This window comes from Apium graveolens, chromosome 4, assembly GCF_009905375.1.
Source record: "Apium graveolens cultivar Ventura chromosome 4, ASM990537v1, whole genome shotgun sequence".
In the NCBI taxonomy this organism is placed as follows: Eukaryota; Viridiplantae; Streptophyta; class Magnoliopsida; order Apiales; family Apiaceae; genus Apium; species Apium graveolens.
Genome location: NC_133650.1, coordinates 34,223,077 through 34,230,035, shown reverse-complemented (window position 1 = coordinate 34,230,035; position 6,959 = coordinate 34,223,077). Strand labels below are relative to the sequence as shown.

At 31.0% G+C, this 6,959-nt stretch overlaps 1 long non-coding RNA gene across 2 annotated transcripts; it reads right to left on the bottom strand.

Moving 5' to 3' along the window:
- Window positions 1–1,620: 1,620 nt before the first annotated feature.
- LOC141716711 (uncharacterized) lies at window positions 1,621–6,604 on the bottom strand. 2 transcript variants are annotated; one of them, XR_012573304.1, is made up of 5 exons: window positions 6,459–6,604; window positions 3,207–3,299; window positions 2,466–2,815; window positions 2,251–2,385; window positions 1,621–2,050 (listed from the first exon to the last, which is right to left on the bottom strand). It is a non-coding gene; the product is annotated as an uncharacterized LOC141716711 (long non-coding RNA). The 2 variants fall into 2 exon arrangements; XR_012573303.1 differs by having other exon boundaries at window positions 2,251–2,367.
- Window positions 6,605–6,959: the final 355 nt, after the last annotated feature.

Below are 6,959 nucleotides of genomic sequence, written 5' to 3'. Positions count from 1 at the left end.
GAATTTATATAAATAATGATAAAATAGTTTTATTATTATTTATTTCTACTACCGGCTTAATATTGAACCTACAGGGTCACACCATAAAAAGAGAATGATTTAATGGTGGAAGAATTAATTAATAATGGCTGATAATTATTTATTTATGAAATAAATAATTAATTGGCAAATTTAATAATTAATTAAATGAGATTTAATTGATTATAAATTAATTAAGAAAAGTTCTTAATATTATTAATTAAGAATTTAATTTTTGGAAATTAAATCAAGAGAGAGAATTATTTCTAAAGTGTTTAGAAAAAGGATTAATAATTAAAAGGTATTTTAATTATTAATGAGAATAATAAATGGGTTAATAATAATAATATTTTATGGGAAAATTTCAGCTGAAAATTTTGCCTATAAATATACTATTATAAACCCTATTTTTATTCGAACCCGAACCCAAATTTTTCAGAAAACCTAATTCTCTCCACCTCCTCCTCCTCCTTAGCATCGTTTTCTTGGTGGATACCGGTAGAGTGCTTCACGTTTGAGGAGCAGCTGCTAAGGATCTCCGATCGTTGCTTTTGGATCGCTATTAAAGGTTAGTAATCGATTCATATGTAAGCTTTTGGATTTTATATGTGTAAAAGTGTTTTACCATGCCTCCGCTGCGATTAAAATCCAACAGCTTACATGCGGTTACTTTTCCAAAAAGTTGTTCCTTTCTGAGATACTGCATCAGTTCGAATAATTTTATCTGAAAGACTCTGCAAATGACATCTATGTGATTCGTGTCATTTTTTTGTCCAATCAACTCGAGCATGGAATTTATTTATGGCCACTTAGAATTGCAAGTAAAGGTAATGAATAAATCCGGATATCCAGCCCATTTACAAATAGCCATAGCATCCTGATAATTATGTACCCTGTATCGCGGGCCTCCGGTATGGGAGGAAGGTAGAATAATTGATTTTCCCACTTTTGCACAATCTGAGTCAACCGCATCCATTAGACCGGTGTAAAGGTCTGATCTGATATTTTTTTGATGAAGTCTTATCCAGGTAAATTTTTCTTCTTCAATTGACATATAATAATCAACTATATATTGTTGCAAAAGTCTACCTGCATGAAGAAGATTGTGGCCCTCGTTCATTCTCTGTTGTAGCCTGAAGCAATAATATTGGCACATTGTCAACTTTTGCCGTTTAGATTATGGATGAGTTTCATCTCTTAAAATTATTCTTAATCTATACCCATCTTCACCAAAAGGATGTATAAGTGGGTATGTCATAGCCATATAGTTTGGATGCAAGGAACTTATTGGTTCTGGACCACGTTTCCGGTGATGTACAATAATATCATGTTCTAGGTTCTTTTCATTGAATTCACCTGGTATTAGGCCAGCTAGTTCAGAAGATGTCGGCATGTCATATTGGCGACCATCTCTAATTCTGATGTGTCAGATTCGTAAGTGAAACGAAGCTTCTGGTTGTGCGTGGTATCTATCTCTTGCTTGCCTAAAGGATTTGACCAGATGATTGTTATCATCTAACATATTAGATAGCCGAGTAATTATATTTTCATCAATAGACTCATTATTCCCGCTTCTTTATGTTGTGCTCATTCTGTTTGGGATCTCATTTTGAGTATTATATATATAGAGTTGCGCAATTTTTGGAGATTCCCCCATCTTCCGGGACCAAGGAACCGATGAAGTGAATATTTACACCGCTTACTCGAAAAACATATGGACCTCTTATTTAATTTATCGACCTATCAATACGGACCCCGTATGATGTGATTCCAAACATACAATTGTAGGCCCTTATATTTTCCATGAATTTGATTCCTTCTTGTCCAGATTCCGGTGATTGTAGGTACTTGAGTCCAACAGGAGTTTCCCTTAACAATGGTATTTACACGCGCCCTTCCATACAACAAAATGTAAAATTGGGTCGTGAAATATGACGGGTTTTCTCTACTCTTTCCTCGTACCATAATATTGCACCACAATATCTCCATGCGTATGTTGGAGAACCAAAATTCCAATGTTTTGTGTGAGGGCCTGTTAATAAACACAAGTAATAACAACTCATGTTACAAATAAAATAGACAATAATTTAACAGTAACTAATAGATAGAATGAGATCAAACTAAAAAAAACAACATATACCTTCACGTTGTTATAAATGAACTAATATGTAGATTAAAGAATAGGATAATGAGAGAATGGATGATGAACACAAAGATTCAAAACAAAAGTACCTATTGGTAGTTGACCGGTGTTACTATTTACACGTGTAGCTTGAGTAACTTCAATTAGCGGGCCTGTACATTTTCAATCTGAATTTGGCTGGTGGATGTTTGATGGTTGTTTAAGTCCTGTATATAAGGCAATGGCTAAATAAACAATGAATCATTAATATATATTTTTTCAAGAAAAGAAATAAAAATTATAGTACTTATAAATATAGTAATACCATTTGTTTGTTGTAGTCCCGTCATTGTATCAAAATTCTGTGACTTTATAATATGTGTGTAGTAGTAATTCATAATTTCTTGCATTGCGGTGAACCTCTGATGCAAGTCATTTTTGTACCTATTGTGTGTAACAATAATTTTTCTCTTAAATCTTGCATGCTTGTATATCTTTTTGAACATGTGGGTTGTGTTAAACCTGACACCTAGTGGAAGTCTCTTTCGTCGCAATTTTAACTTTCTTTCTTGTCGAGCCAAAGATGAGATCTGATAGCGTAAAAATATAGCCTGTGTGTTGGTGTCCGCTGAATTAATATATTATTCAATGGTTGAATTAACAAATTCCATAAGTCTGCAAAATATCACATAAAACAATTAGAACTATAAATAATTGCTGAAGAGAAAGTGCAAAAATATGCACAAAACTACTGCTCAAATATGCAAAAACTGGTGTAAAAAATTTATGAAAGAATATATATTGAATTCTGACGTGCAAAAATGGAAAAAAATTGCATGAAAAGAAAGTAAACATCAAATTCTAGGAAAAGATGGAGTCCAGGGTCTTTTCTGTTTTGTATGTTATTTGTGTTTTAAATTCTTATATGTAATGACCTTTAAGAGTTTTCCTGAATTTAAGCAAAATTATGTCCTCTGATTGTGAACTATTATTAATCTTCTAGTTGAATTTGGGTGATTTTACAGAAGAATTTGTCAAATTCTGGATATATCTTTGGGTGTTTTACCAGTGTATAAGCGAGTTGACACCTGTGCAGCAGAATTTGAGCCTGACACTCCTTACATGTATTCCTCTTGCGACTTTGAATATGAATCAGCTCCTAGCAAAAGTAAGAAGGTTTTGAATATCAAATCGAGTTGGTAAAGGAATTGAATTTGATTATTGATATTGACATGCATCATTCACTCTTCAGGTTTGTTAATCATTTAAATAGTTTAATTTTGTGCTACTCTATGTTGTATGTACTCTACAGTTATGTCATAATTTACGGTGTATATACCCTACAGTTCAAAGTATGTGCAGGACGGACTATGTCTAAGCTGGATTTTTAAACAAATCAAACCAATGACCTATTGAACCAATAATTTTTTAAACTGGTATACATACACGAGCTCCCAGGTTACTTTGTATTCCTTTGAATTGCTTGAATTGGACAAATGTAAGTAGATTTCATAAAAAAAATAGGTTTAAGTTTAGGGTGATTTTTTTCCCTAGAATAAAGTCATAAGTTGGGGCTTGAGATAGATTACGATCTTCATACTCTTGGTCGTTTTAGTACCCCTAGTGGTTTGCCAAATAATATGAAGTTTGCATACTCAATATATGTATATCATTGTATCAGAAAGAGTTATAGAAAATGTGTACAACATTAGATATTACTGGAAGACTAAGACTGGCCGTTAATCCAAATCACATAGTATGTAAATTTGTGCTTAGCATAATCCTAAATCACATCTTATTTATTTGCATTGACGTAATTATAATTTTAAAACTATGGCTTTTTATTCCTGAAGGAAGGAAAATTTAGACATGTTTTGATACTATAATGGTTTGTCTAGAGGGCCAGTAGCTTGCATATAACTGTTAGTGTTTGTGCCCTAGAGACAACACTATTATGTTTATATTATGAAACATTTGGATTATTAATTATGATTATATGGATTATTCTTTAGTAATTTATTATATCTTTATTTTCTGCGATAAGATGTTAGACTAATAAATATCCTTGAAATATGATATGTAAATCTATATCTCTAAGTACGTGACTTAGAAATGAGATTATAAGAATAATATTGATATTCCTAAAGGTCCCTAGTCAAGTATTATTGTTAAGGGACGATAATAAATATATTGAGACTAGTGTGTTTGTTGGCTGATGATCACATCTCATTGATCATAGGTATGGTGATACTAAAGTCAAAACACAGGCACATGTATTAAATACATGGTGCTGGATTGACCCGTTGTGAGATACTACATGTTTATAGTGTCATAAGTTAATCTCACAGTGATAATGATGTATTGGTCCTTTGACCTGAAATCATTATATTTCTATACGAGAATTAATATACTTTGATACTATTAAAAGTTATCCTTGACGGATAATAATAAAAATAGACATTGGGTACATTATGAATCGTATGAGAAATATGAATGATCTAGATGGGATTTAGCCCTCCTTTATTAAAGGAGTGATATTATTGGCCTCTTCATTGAGTAAGACTATAAAATGCATGGTCGTGCTCAAATACTGATTTGTTTAATAGTTTACTCATTGATTAAAGAAAGAAGGATTGAACGTTAACAAAGGATGACACAATGCATGCCTCGAGTTTGATCTATAATATAAGGCTAAAGGGATTATATTACATTGTACATTATTCACGAAAGGTTTAATTGATCACCAATTTAATTATTATTACTTGGGTAATAATGATGTATTACTAGATGCCGCTCATTGTTTATGATTTTAAATTAGATTTAAAATTGTTGTCAACGTAATAATAACCTAAAGGGTCGCACAAAGAATGATGGGAGGATTATTTAATTTAAATTCGGATTTAAATTAAATGTAAGTAATTTGAATTATTTGTTATTAATTAAGTGTGACTTAATTAATTAAATAAATATGAAATTCGAATTTAATATTAAATCTGAAATTAAGTTATTCGATGATTAAGTGAGACTTAATAATACAATAATTAGAATTTCGAATTTAATAATAATAACTCTAAAATTCAGTTTAGGGTTAGAGGCTCATTAGCTCTTGCCTATATAATATCTTTTTCTAATAGAATTAGGGTTACACGTTTTATTTGATAAAACATAAACCCTAGCAACTTGAAGAGAGATAGAGAGAGAAAGAAGGCGGCCTCAAGAACGTGCTAGTACACACTCATCCTCCGGGCGATCATTCGTGTGGATACCTTCAAGGCGTAGATCGTTCCAGCGACGGGCTAAGTGGTGATCATTCAAGACCTCCATCTTTCCATTAACGTAAAGCTTCTTAAGGTAAACATACTGAACTACGAATTAAATATTGTTTTTCGCATGGATCCTGGGGAGGGTTTCGATTTTTAAGATTTAAATTTACGTTTTTCATTGCGTTTATGTGCTAAAAACCCTACAATGACATCAGAGCTACTTGTGAAAAGTTTTTAATTCATTTATGTGTTTAACCATTTTCAATATATGAGCATGTACGTGATTCGCCATGATTTGATGTTGATATAATATGCTTGTATATGTATGGTTTTGAATATATGATATTCACGTGAGTTGTATAATCATAAGATGATTATGCTCATATATACATTATTTATGTTTTTTCTAATTATGAGAATCGTATTAAATACGGATTCTGAATTAACTGCTGCAGATTTGCTGAAATCTGGGTCTGGTGTCCGATTTAATAATTTATATACCGAAATTGGTAGCGTATTTGACCACCTAAAAATTCATGGAAGAGCTAAACCCGACAACCTTTAATAATTTAGAACAAAACCACACCTAATCTAAATAAAAAATAAACATACATATACCTCTTATAGGCATGATTTATGACACACAGGCTCAAATCTAATCAAGTAATGAAATAAAAGAAGAAACCTAATCCAGAGAACTCAGTTAATATAATTAACAAGAAATTTATATAATTAGTACTATACACATAGTGAAGCATCCAATTAATTACTAAACTATATTACTTGCACCTGTTGTCATTCTTGTTAACATCCAAAATTGCAATAAACCACGTCCAGAATACTATCGGTAGAAACTCTTTGATTATGGCTAATATAAATAGCACAATTTAACCTGATATAAACTATAAATATATTCAAGCATCCAGTTGTTAAACATAGTCAAACATCAAGTCTTCATTCTAAAATTTCAATTAAAGTTCTGAAAGTGTAATAACTATCACGTGTATGCTAATTTTTAGCAGAGGTGCTAGACAAATATTGAACGTATAACATACCTGATTAAGTTAGTTATATCCGGGATGAGCCAAGTTGAATAGTGTTCCGGGCAGCACCTTCAATTGATCTCAATTGTAATTGTTCCACATAGGAGAAGGTTTATAAACTATTGTCCAGATAATGGGGTTGATCTAGAGGAAATCATTGTCCACATATGTTTTTGTTTTATACTTCTCACTCTCCAATCTCCTTTAATATTTTTGATAAAATATTAAAAGTTGAATTTAATAATGACAATAATAATAATATAATTATTATTATATAAATATCTTAATTTTTTTATAGGTTATTATATTTTTTATTGTACACAAGATATTTTGTATATTTAATATACTTATATTGAATATTAATAACTATAATTATAATTAAATCATTTATAAAATTTGCTTAAAAATAAATGATTTGTTTTTATTTAGGTAAATGATATTTTAATTTTAACATCGATATTTTAAGCGACTTACTGGGAGTGTTATTTACCAGTAGGTCGATTGATATTCGCG